The sequence below is a fragment of the Choloepus didactylus genome, chromosome 5, assembly GCF_015220235.1.
Source record: "Choloepus didactylus isolate mChoDid1 chromosome 5, mChoDid1.pri, whole genome shotgun sequence".
Taxonomy (NCBI): Eukaryota; Metazoa; Chordata; class Mammalia; order Pilosa; family Megalonychidae; genus Choloepus; species Choloepus didactylus.
In genome coordinates, this window is record NC_051311.1 from 36,949,480 (window position 1) to 36,963,139 (window position 13,660).

At 37.5% G+C, this 13,660-nt stretch overlaps 1 pseudogene; it reads right to left on the reverse strand.

Annotated features, from left to right (window-relative positions):
- Positions 1–3,532: 3,532 nt before the first annotated feature.
- On the reverse strand, positions 3,533–5,715 carry LOC119534732 (annotated as a pseudogene).
- Positions 5,716–13,660: the final 7,945 nt, after the last annotated feature.

The following is a 13,660-nucleotide window of genomic DNA, read 5'->3' on the forward strand; positions in this document are numbered from 1 at the left end:
ATTGTTCTTTTTCATTTTAATTATTATTCTTGTTATTTTTGTGTGTGTGCTAATGCAGGTGTCAGGGATTGATTTAGGTGATAAATGTACAACTATGTAATGGTAGTGTGAACAATCGAATGTACGATTTGTTTTGTATGACTGCGTGGTATGTGAATATATCTCAATAAAATGAAGATTATTAAAAAAAAAAAAAATCTATCTCCCAGCCAACTACAAAGTCCCAGCCCTGGGGCCAAGAAAGGCTATCTCCCAGGCAACTGCAAAATTTTGGCCCTGGTGCCTCAAAAGACCATCTCCCAAGCAACTGCAAAGGTGGCTGTATTTTCCATGGTTGTCTGCCACTTGAACCATCGGTTCCTGGCATGGGCACTTTTGGCTGTGGGTATGTGAGGGGTTATCCCCTGAGACTTGTACTTTGGGGGGTGTGCGAGGTGTGGTAGGCTATTTCCCTCCATGCCCTCAGTTGGCTCAGAGGTGTTCCAGGCTGGACACTTACCCATCTTGAACACAGCCTCTTGGTTTCTCTAAGTAGGCACTTACTATGGGTACAGAAGTCCTTGTTCAGGCAGTGGGACCCTGGAACTGCTGTTCTGGAGCATGTTCTGTCCTTTATTTAGTGTTTTTCACAAAGGAGAATCCTGCTTTGTCTTTCCTAATCTGCCATCTTGGAAGCTTTTTTTTTTTTTTAAATGTAAAAGTTTTAAAGATTAAAAAAAAAACATTGATTCTATTTGGGATCTGAGGGATGAAGATTAATTGTGCTAAGTCAGATCTTTTACTAGTGATTTATTATGAACTGGAATTAGATACAACACAATTATATTATTTTGACATGAGGGAAATTATATGTTAACTCATATCATTCAAATTACATATTTTAAAATATGTTGGAAAATCCTCATATATGCAGCCTCTCCAGGGTTTCCAAGTTGTTTTTACTGAAGTAAAATGTGTTATTAATATATTATTGGAAATACAATTTCTAATCCACAGGACCCTTAATTGGGTGATTATCAGTCATGTTTCTCAACACATCTGAGAAATGGGATCATAATCTTTATGGACGTAACAATAGGGCAATAAGGACTGTGTAATTACAAAGATTCTTTCCCTTTGGAAGTATCTGCCTTGGTATATTAGCAAACAAAAAGTCAAACACTGAATTGTGTATAAGAATTAATTGTAAAATATCGTGTAGCTTCTCCCCGTTAGCTTTTTGTGCACAAGTGTTTATCTTCCTTGTTATTGATGAACACAACTTAAACATTTCATTTGTAGTAAGGGTACATAAAGAGGGAAAGAAAATCAAGGATTTAAAGACTAATCACTACTTATATTAAGACAAAATAATTTTGAATATTCCTGTTACAGCTGGGAATGACTCTCCCCATCTTTATCTCAGATCATTTTCCTTTACTTATAAAAATTATCTAAAGGACAGGAACCAGGGAGAATATTTGTGGTACAGAATTTCAATAGAACAAAATAAACTGGAGCCAGATCAATGAAACACTGTTACTGAGGTCTATCCAGGGGACCATGGTAAAGAATTTAAAAAATGTGTGCTGAAATATTATTATTAAAATGATTTTCATAATTTATTTACTATTTATACTGTAATAAAAGCACTCATTGGTTTTATACTCACTGCATACAGTAAAATATATTAACTTGGGTTTGCAATTTCTTTTGGTAGTAGATATGATATACATGAAGAACAAACATCCTGCATGCTTAAGGACTAATTTTTGTGATCAGCAATTACTATACTTAAACAGTACCAATTCTATTAACGTGGCTATCCAGGTCCAATTACAATTAACATGGAAATAGAACAGAGAACATTAATGTTGTTATCCCTGGCTTTAAGTCTTGCAATTGAAAAAGATATTTGTTTTTCTATCATGCTTCTTATTTGACAGTTTTACCCAAATAAAATTCAGAAGTAAAGTAGGAATATTTGTTGCTTTAAAAAAAAAATTCAAGAAAATGCTTTTTGGCTCTAGAAACAGCTGAAAACAACAAACCAACATCATGAGTCTGATTCTGAGCAAATGTGTGGATATGTGTGTGTGAAGATACAGGAAACTACCAGAAAGAAACAAACAAGGTTATTGTTGATGACACAGGAGGAAACATGAGGTAAGACTGAACTTTTAGAAACTTGCTTCCATCACTGTAGAAAAAATACATAATAATACTTTAGTTTTACTAATATTCTTTGTTCTTTCTAAATAATATAGTGAAACTATAAAAAGGAAACTATGAAAACATGTTTTGCATAAGCAGATTTGTCCAAATACTTCATCTTGGTCAAAGCACCTTTGAATATATAATCTTTTAACAATGATTGACATATAGGTATTACACTGCTCCACCTCCAAAAAACAATGCATTGTATATGATTTAGTTTTATATGAGTTTTGAAATCCAATGAAGGGATTTTGTCTTTACAGTTTTGTTAAATCCTTTGTAATTAGGTATACAAATTTAATTAATTCAAAGCTTGGAGAGAAGTTTTTTCCCTAAATGAACTAACTTTATTTGTGACGAAATAAATAAGCATTCAAAATGTTTATTTTAGATTATACTCTAAAGGTACTGCTTTCTGAAACAAAAGTCTCAGAAAGCAGTACATTTAACAAGCAAATGAAAGATTCTGTTACTGCAAAAAATGTGTCAAAATGTGTGTTACTCCATAACACATGATCTGTATGGCTATCTCCTTTCATTGGATACTTTCTACTGAACAACAACAGTCAGCGTCTAAAACATAAAACAATCATTGCAAAGCACTTTGGGAAAGAACAAAGGGCCCCAATAAATGCTATGTAATATATGTGAAGTAAAAAAAAATTCAAAGTTATCATTGTAATAGGAATTGGAGTGGGCTTAGATAAAAATTAAACCACAAAACTGCATTTTCTAAATCTTAGAACTCTTTGTAACCAAAAAGAACTTCCTTGACATCTAGGATTTTTCCAATTTACATGACTCTGCTAATGCCTCAACAAAAAAATTACTAAAACCAACAACGAAGACAAAATAAAAATCTAAATCTTATCCTATTGGATTGTGTGTGTCAGGGGAGTATTCGAGGAAGATATCAGCAAAAATCTTAGCTGAATCAGTGACTATCATTAATTACAGGCTGGAAAAACAAACAAACCAAAAAAAGGTAAAGTGTGTTCTCACATTTTGAAATATTAATAAAAGAAAAGATTTTTCCTACAATTTTAAGACAGAAGCTGGGGATTTTCTTATATAAAAAATTTACAAATCTTGAAAACACTTATCCCCAAAACTATGCCTTTAGGACTTCACATCATATGTTTATGATTGGGCATGATCCTAACAGCAACTGTTTAATAAAAATAAAAATGTTTTGAAAAGAAACAAATAACTAGCACCCCTTCCCACCCCCCAAACTAAAGAAGTCCATCATGGCTTTGATATCCCTTGTAAAGAATAATGTAGAACAATATTGCCACACTTTAAATGATACCACACTAGAAAGTATTTGTTTTTTTCACTGCTTTTGAATTTGTGTCTTTGCAGTACTTATTAGAGAACCCAGACATGTATGAATTCCAGCAAGGTGTAGCAGAGATCCAGCTGCCTCTTTGAGCACCTCATCCATCTTTTGACTTGACAGTTTTTGCATCTTTTTGCCTGGCTGCCCTTTTTCAGAGGTGTCTGCACAGCCTGTGATGCACAGCCACTGTCTCCAAGAGGATCATCTTCGTAATCAATGTCTGTACCTTCTTCTCTGTGAAATCCTTCATTGCCATCACTTCCCACATGGCTACTCTTGGGATAAATTCACATACCTCCTTCACAGAAGACAGGGAAGACACATTAGACCTGGATGTGCAATGCTGGGCAGCCATGCTACTTGCACTGTAATTGTGAACTTCCTTTGGATCAATGCTGGTGGCGAAAGAATCACTATCTTACAATTGCATAGCACTGGATGATCAAATGCATTGCCATAACTCCTCTTTTTTAAACAGGGCTGTTTTAAGAGGAAGAGGCTTCTCATATTTTAAAATTCCTAGCTTAGTGGAAATATTTTAAAGCATCACTGCAGTGGCAGTGTCAATATCAGATTCTTTGAAGGGTCACACTTGGTTCTGTTTTAGTACAGAGTTAAGTAGTGAGATAATGAAGAGCCACTTTGCAGAGATGAAGGAGGGATGTAAATGTTAATACTGAGGAAAAAGGTTGCTTCTTCTGTGCCTGCATATGATTCGGTTTATATTCTGGATCCAGGCATCTTAAGGAACCTTTTCCATTAACCTTTCCATGGCTTCTTTCTACTTCCTGAAAACATTTATTCCAGGACAGATTATGTCAAACAGAATTCTTCCAGCCTGTTGGTGCAGTAGCAAAATATGGGAAGTGGTCCAGAATCCAGGTATAAATTTCTTTGACAGGAAAACATTTATTTGGATGGTATTCAAGAGCCATATAAATGAGAAGACTAAAGGAGTAAGGAGGCTTTGAAGTTGCTGGGTTTTTTTTTTTGCTTTTTCCCCCCTGGTTTCTGGTAGCAAGATGGTTCAAAGAATGGCACCCATATCCCACTATGTCATACAATGGACTAGCAATAGAAAGACCCTCACTTCCAAGGCTGAAGGTTGTTAGAAGATTAGTACTTTCATGAAACCAGTTGGTTTGTGAGCTCATCATCTCCTAACTCACTGTCACTAGAGTGGTTTATTCAATAGCTTCAGGCAAGAGTCCCATTTTGTAAATCAGGCTTAATCCTGCAATCTTTCAGCTTCGGGGTTCAGCTCTCTTATCTGAAGTCATTCCAGTTACTGGATCCACTGACTTATATATCGTTCGTCAGCTTGGCCGCTGAGGGGAGGAGACAAGGGAGCGGCTGGGAAAGACACGATTGGGCAGAGCCCCGAAGCCGCTGCTTGCAGTTTCCAGCAGCCGCCTCCGGAAAGACGTGGCAACCAGCAGGCAGCCGCAGCTGCAGTGGTGGCCGAGGCAGCACCACGTCCCCCTCCCGCTATCAAACACTTACTTTTAATAACACTTTTTCACTGCACAAAAGTAAAATATGGTCATGGAAAAACTGGCATTCTGAGTTAGTACTAGGTATGCAGGTCCACACACACAAACAAGATTAAAGTCTTTTGCTTTTTCATTCGACAGTATGGGAAATTATTTTTAAAGTCTTATAATGTTTGGGCATTTTGTTTCCAATTTTTTGTATTATGAATACCACCAAAAGAATGTGCTTGAAATACATATCTTGTGCATATGATTTTTACATCTTACAGTATACTTGCCATGACTGTTTTTGTTTATTCTAATTTGGTTCTAGTGTGGTCCACAGACCAGCAGTATCAGGATCACTTGGGAACTCGTTAGTAACGCAAATCCTAGTGCAACTCCAGACCTACTGAATCAGAAACTCTGGGTTTGAGGACCAGCAATCTGCATGTTAACAGGTTCCCTAGATAATACTGACCCACGCTAAGGTTTGAGAACCACTGTTTGAACAGATCAAGATCATACCTCTGATTCATAGATATTTTCTAAGAAACAGCAAAAGGAAATTAGTAATTTCACTGAGAACAGTACTCAGAAGTACTATGATGAAAAATAATTTTTCGGTTTCCTGGTAAGTCAGTCAGAAGGAATTATGTTGAAGAGGTACACCAAAAACGGATTTTAAAAAGTTTTACTCTTCATGTTCCCAATAAAAAGAGATAAAAGGGACTTCGAAAAAGGATCATCTGGATCTAGTACCCCAGTGTCACAGAACACTGAATCTACCCTCTAGCATACAATGATGGGATCTAGTGATAACCTTGTGACAAGCACTCAGTGCTGGGGTTACAGTAAGAGTGCTGTTTAGTGTGGTGGTGGTGGTGATTATCAGCAGCAATCAACCTGTCCTGGGCTCGTGTTGCTACCTGGTGGCCAGCATTCCAAACTATTTCATCTAAGAGTACTTCCCTTTCACATACCCCCTTTTCCCTCTTAATTAATTATATGTAGTGCAGAAGCATGATTTCCTCTTTCTAGAGCTTCATGCTTCCACGTCAGTTAGTTTCACCTCATTAATCTATTTCTTAAATGAATTTTTTCAATTCCCTTCTGTCTTCTCATTCTTTTAATTCTTATCTAAGGGAATGGAAATAGGGGATAGAAGGTGGGGATGGATGATCTTAATAAGTGCTGATAAGCATAAAATACAGTGTTGGAGCTAAATCTGTAGGAATAAAATGGAAAAGCAGAACTCATGAAATAACACAAGATCTAATAACTGGTGCAACCGACTTCTAAGGTTCTTTCTAGAATGACTAGAAAATTTTCCATCAAATTCCTTCTCTAAAATGTATCACACAGTAGGAAAAAAAAAAGCCTTAATATTCTTCATGATCTGCCAAATAGGGGCTTGGAGGAAAATATACAGTTCCAGGTATTTCTATTTTCCTAAAAAAGTATCTGAAACATTATAAAAGAGATTTGTATTTAAAAGAACTTTTTAAAAATGAATAAAGTAGCCAGCCAAAAGGAAGAAAGGAAAAAGGTGATAAAATGAAACCCAAAACTGGTAAAAGAAAAAACAAAAAACAAATTTAGTAAAGATTATATTACATGCTAAGATGACATCCAATTCAAAGTAAAACCTCTGTAGATATCTTCATAGACTATAAAGAACTAATGGCAAAATTTAAAGTAGAATAATAAGGACTGCCATTTATTATCTCCTATAAATTATCTCTCATCTCCACAACAGCCTTGTAATATGGAAAATTTTTTCTTCATTTTACATATAAGGAAACTAAAGCACAGAGAAAATATAAACTTAGTCACAGACTAAGCTGCTTTTTCTATACCAGTCTGACACTGTTAGAAGAAGAGATAAGTGAGAAAAAAATGTTAAGGATAATAATGGTGAGCTCTAAGCCCAGATTTTTAAGCACCATTCAAAGTGATCATTATGAAAATCTACTGGAATCTGGTTTAAAATAAAAAATTATCTATAATAAATATATAAGCATTTGAGATATACCTTAGCACTTTCTCTTTCTCCAAGTATATATATTTCATATTTTATTCTGTACACCAATTATTTCATCAAACCCTCACAAAATTCTGAGAATGGCATTTATGTTTATTCTTATTTATTAGATGAGGAAACTGAGAACTAGAAAAATTAAAGATTTGCCAAAAATCACAAAGTAAATAACTGGTAGACCCGGGACTTAATCATAAGTGTTCTAATATCACAGGATTTTTTAAAACATTAAATTCATTTATTTATTTTTTATTGAGATATAATTCACATACCATAAATGTCACCATTTTAAGGTATACAATTCAGTGGTTTTCAGTATATTCCTCAGGTTGTGCAACCATCACCACTATCTTATTCCAGAATATTTTCATCACACTAAAAAGAAAGCCCATACCAATTAGCATTCACTCCCCTTTCCCTCTTACCCTAACCACTAGCAACCACTAATCTACTTTCTGTCTCTATGAATTTGCTTATTCTGGGCATTTGATACGAATGGAATCATATAATACATGACCCTTTGTGGCTGCATTCTTTCACTTAGCCTAATGTGTTCAAGGTTCATTCATGTGGTAGCGTGTTTCAGGAATTTAGAGTCAGAAGGCAACTCAGACATCTTCTAAGCAGAATCCCTCTCAGTTTACAGATGGAAAAACTGAAACCTAAGATAGCCCACATATTTAGTGACATCCAAGTCCCAAATCTTGTGTTAGTTCCACTATACTACAACTATTAAGACAATCAGTATAATAAACAAGATTCCTTAAAAGGATTCAAAATATTTTATGAAGATGGCATGCTATAAATGCCATAGGAAAATTGATAAACTTACCACAGCATATTACGTGACTTAAAGTTAGATTTCACTCTTTACATACAAAGGTTAACTATTTAAAAAGCAAAGTCTGAATTACCCTTAGTGAAAGTTCCACATTTTCTCCTCCCCAAAGATTCATGCCTTTGTCGTACTGTCCAATTTCATTAAAATAATACCTATTGATAGCAAAAATTCCTCCAGCCATTGCAGGTGACCTGGGAAGGGAATATAAATATTGAACTGATTCCAGAGAAATGTTCTTTGTGGACTTCTCCTCAAAATTATATCAATGTTAGAGATAACATAGTTAAAAACTAGAAAACAACCATATCAATACAGAAATTATCTTATTATACATGTAAGTATGCAAAATTACTAAATTAAAGCCAGCATTAACTTTTAGTTAAATGTCAAATTATATAAGCAACATATTCTAAATATTGTCTTAATGAGAGGGAAAATTGATATTTAGAATGTGAGTTTCCCATAGGGATGATGACTGAATTAGATGGTGGAGTTCAGAGCGCCCCATTTCTAAGGGCATTAAATGAACTGTAATGTTTACTTCTGTGAAAACCATAATATCACATCTTTTTTTTTAATCCACAGATAGCAGGGCTCAAAAATGCCAAACTATTTAAACAGTTTGAAAATAATTACATGTTCATTCATTCATTTGTTCATCAGTTTAAAAAACTATTTATTGAATATCTATGATGCATTAGGGACAAATCAGTGAACCAACATGCAAAGATCCCAGCTTGTGGGGGGCAGGGAGAGGGTGCACAGGGGAAGAAGTAGGGAGATCAGTTACAGATTATTGCAGTGGTCCAAGAGAAAGATGATGGACTCTTGGATAAGAGTGGTAGCGATGAAAGTTGTGAGATGTGGTTGAATTCTTGATATATTTTGAAGATGGAGCCAACAGATTTGGTAACAGAAGGGATGTGGGGTGTGAGAGGAAAAGAAAGGCTGACTCCAAGGTTTTTGGCCTGAGCAACTGGAAGATGGAGTTGCAATCCACAGAGATGGGAGTCCTGTGGTGGAGCATGTTTTTTTTTGGTGGGAAGATTCAGTTTTGGACATATTGCATTTTAGATGTCTAGTTATTATTCAAGTGAGATGCAAAGTAAGCAGTTAAACATATAAGTCCAGAGTTCTGAGTAGTCTGGGCTGGAGATGTAAATTTGGGAATCATCAATATAAGATGGATGAAAATCACTATGTGAGTGAGTAGAGAGAAAGAAGAGTGAGATGATATAGAAGACTGAGCCTTGGGCACTTCAAACTAAGAGGCAGGGAAGAGGAGGAAGAACCAGGAAAGGCAACTGGGAAAGAGCTAACAGTGAAGTAGGAGGAAAATCCAGAACCTGTGGTGTCCTCGAGGTCAAGGAAAGAATATGTGTCAGAGAAAAGGTACTGATCAGCAGCATCAAACACTGCTCATAGGTTAAGTGAGATAAGGACTGAGAACTGCAAAGGTCATTAACAAGTTCTGGGCAGGGGTGAGGAATGGGGTGCTGGGAGGCACAAAGCCTGATTAAAGTGAGACTAAGAGACAATGGAGGGAGAATTGGAGACAGTGTTACAGACCTCTTTAAGGGGCTTTGATGCAAAAGGGAGAAAAAAAGGGGAGGTAGCTACAGAGAAGTGGGGATCAAAATAAGGCTTTGCTTTTAAGTGGGAGAGATACAACACGTCTTTATTTTGATAACAATGCTTCAGTATAGAGGAGAAATTGATGAAGTGGTAGAGATGGAAAGAATTGCTGAAGCAATGTTCTTTTGTTTGTTTGTTTTGTTTTGTTTTGTTTTGTTTTTGTACGTTAATGGACATTTGGATTGTTTCCAGTTTGGGGTTATTACAAAATAAAACTGCTAATGACATTTTCATACATGTTTTTTGGGGGAGGCATCTGCATTCATCTTTTTTTTTTTTTTACTGATTAACATTTTCTTTTATTTTCCAGATGTTTTATAGTGAATATACATGGTTTTGATTAAAAAAAAAAAAAGAAAGAAAAACATAAACCTTTTAAAAATATCACCAAATGACCTATATGGATTTTGTTCCCCTGAACTTTTTTTATTTTTTTGGAAATAAATTCAAAATTATAGGAACAGTTGCAAAAACCAATACTAACCCTATACGCAGAATTCCATCATACCCCCTCCCCCGATAGCTCAATCTACCAACTTTAACATGCTGTCACATCGCTATTTCTTTCCCTCCCTCCCTACCTATCATCCATCATCTATTGCTCTGCCTTCTGAACATATGAGAGCTAGCTGCACACATCCTTGAACATACACTATAATTCATGTATACACTTCCCATGAACAAGAACATTCTTTTATGCAATCCCATTAAGCACAGCTAAGAAGTACAAGAGATTCAACGATGATACAAAGCTTACATTCTATATTTCCTTTTCCTTATGTCTCAACTGTGTCCCTTTGAGCCACCTGTCCTCCATCCTCCAATCCCATCCAAGTTCATCCTTGGCATTCAATTGTCATCTATTTAGACTGTCTTTTTTTTTTTTTTTTTTTCAGTTGTGGAAACATATATACAGCCTAAATCTTCCCATTCCACCCCCTCCCTAGCCTTCCATTAGTGGGATTAATCACATTTAGAATGTTGTAATGCTCTTTCCCACCATCCATTACTAGAAATTTCCCTTCAACTCAAACAGCAACCCTACACTCATTTCTTAACTCCCCATTGCCCCTTCCCTCATTTCTCTTAACCCAAACTCTACTTTTCATCTCTATGGTTATATTCTCTGATAATTTCTTTGTGTTTACTGTGGGGCTTAAAATTAACCTCTTTAAATCCATAACAATCTTGTTTTTCTTTGATACCACCTTCACTTCAATAGGACAAACAAACTATGTTCCTATACTCCTTCATTCCCCCACCTTTATATAGTTGTCTAAAATTACATATTTTACATTGAGTTCAAAACCACTGATTTGTCATTAGAGTTTGTGTATTTTATATCATGTAGGAAGTAAATAGTGGAGTTACAGTTCAAAAATTATTGACTTCTATTTGTATTCCATTGTGGTTGGAGAATGTGTTTTGAGTATATTCAATCTTTTTTTTTTTTTAATTTCTTGAGGCTTGTTTTATGTCCCAGTCTGTGGTCTATTCTGGAGAAAGTTCCATGATCACTAGAGAAGAAATGTGTGTCCTGGTGATTTGGGATGTAATGTTCTATATATGTCTGTTCAATTTCTGTAAATCTCTTTCTCCTTTCTTTGTTTCTCTGTTGGTAGGTCTCCCTTTAGTATCTGAAGTAGGGCAGGTCTTTTATTAGCAAAATCTCTCAGCATTTGTTTGTGGAAAATTTAAGCTCTCCCTCAAATTTGAAGGAGAGTTTTGCTGGATAAAGTATTCTCGGTTGGAAATTTTTCTCTCTCAGAATTTTAAATACGTCATGCCACTGCCTTGTCGCCTCTATGGTGGCCGCTGAGTAGTCACTACTCAGTCTTATGTTGTTTCCTTTGTATGTGGTGAATTGCTTTTCTCTTGCTGCTTTCAGAACTTGCTCCTTCTCTTCAGTGTTTGACAGTCTGATCAGAATATGTCTTGGAGTGGGTTTATTTGGATTTATTCTATTTGGAGTTCCTGGGCATTTATGCTTTGTGTATTTATATTGTGTAGAAGGTTTGGGAAGTGTTCCCCAACAATTTCTTTGAATACTCTTTCTAGACCTTTACCTTCTCTTCCCCTTCTGGGACACCAATGAGTCTTAAGTTTGGACATTTTATCTATCGTATCCCTGAGATCCATTTTGATTTTTTCTGTTTTTTTCTCCATTCTTTCTTTTGTTCTTTCATTTTCTGTTCTGTGGGCTTCTAGGACATTGAGATGTTGTTCAGCTTCCTCTAATCTTATATTGTGAATATCCAGAGTCTTTTTAATTTGGCCAACAGTTTCTTTTATTTCCATAAGATCTTCTATTTTTTTATTTACTCTTGCAATGTCTTCTTTATGCTCTTCTAGGGTCTTCTTTATGCGGCTTATATCCTGGGCCATGGTCTTCTTGATGTCCTTTAAATCCTTTGCCATGTTTTCATTCCTTGATTGTAGTTCTTTGAATAATTTTGCCAGGTACTGTGTCTCTTCAGATATCTTGATTTGTGTGTTTGGAGTTGGATTCTCCATATCGTCTGGTTTTATCATATGCATTAAGATTTTCTGTTGTTTTTGGCCTCTTGGCATTTGCTTTGCTTGATAGGGTTCTTTCAAGTTGTAAATAAAAATACCAATCTAATTTTTCAGAAACACAGTTTGGTGGCATATACTTTCTCTAACTAACCAGCAGACGGCGTCTGTGAGTCACCTATACCCCTCAAGTCAGTTCTCTACCTTGTCCCCACAGTGTGTGGGGAAATGATTCTTGTGTGGTTCAGTTGGAGAACTCAGTTTGGGTGTGTTGCTAGAGCCGTCTGCCCTAAATGTGGGGTGTGTGTACAGATGGCCAGGGAGGAAGGACAGTTTTAATATTCAAATCCCCCAGGTTCCCGGAGATTCAAGGCTGCCACAAGAGTCTAAGCCTTTATTTCATTTCAGCCCCAGACCCTCTCTCTCGCTGTCTCACAAACCACCGGACTTGGTGTAGTGTCCCTGGGTTCTCTGAGCGGGTCCCCCCTCCCAGTCGCAATCCTCCAGGGCCTCTGCCGAGAGAATGCTGTGCTATGTCACCAGTGCGCTCTGTCCTTCAAGGGAAGCCCCGGGCTGCCGGGCCCTGGAGGGGCGCTTTCAGCCTGATGCAAAGATGGCCGAACGGGGCATCCCAACACCCCCCTCCTTGCACAGTTCCTCCTTCCCAGCTCCGGGACAACTGGCGGGGCTCTGGGCTGTGGGCACGGCCCCGGGCAGGAGTTTATCCAGCCCTCCAGGGAGCCAGCTGCTAGTCACGGGGTTTCTTTCTGGTTCCGGCTCTCCCCTCCGTTTCCCCGGCCCCAAGGGTATCTGCAGTGGGTTATCTTCCAGGCCAGACACCGAGAGGCCAGCCCCACCCCCTCTTGCTGTGTTTTACTGCGTGGTTCACACTATCAAAACTGCAGCCACTCCTGGGTTTTTCCATTTTTTTTTTTTTTTAAAGAGCCCATTGGTCTCCAAACACCAAACCCTGGCTTCCCCAGACTGCCGCATGGCTGCGGGTCTTCCAGCCAGCTTACACACTCGTTTCAGAATGCAGACTCCCAGTTTCACCAAGTATACGGCCCCTCTGGAACTAGGAGACCTCGTCCAGCTGGCGCATTGTTGTAATCAGTATTCTGGGTCACTTCCTGGTTTTTATCTAGTGTTTTTCATGGAGGTGTCTTTTTGCCCTGTCTCACCTAGCCGCCATCTTAGTTTCCTCCTGAAGCAATGTTCTTGAGTAGGGGTGAGAGAATGGGATCTGGATGTAGAATTGTGTGTTGGTATGCAACCCAGGACACTGTGATTATGGGCAGGAGGAGAGTTATGTGGTAGTAGTGCAAATTTTTAGAAGTTCTCTTGGGATTTTTTCAATTTTCTTAATGAACCAGAAAGCCATGTAAAAAATGCCTACTCCTGAGAGGGTGGGGCAAGATGGTGGATTGGTGAGGTGTATGTTTTAGTTACTCCTCCAGGAACTGCGTGGACTGGACACCGCAGAGCAATTTGACTTTGGGCATACTTCATACAACACTCATGAACACGAGGAACCGCTGAAATCAGCAAAATCTAAGTTTTCGTGACCAGGGGAACCGTGCCCTTCCCTGCCAGGCTCAGTACCGTGGGAGTAGGGGCTG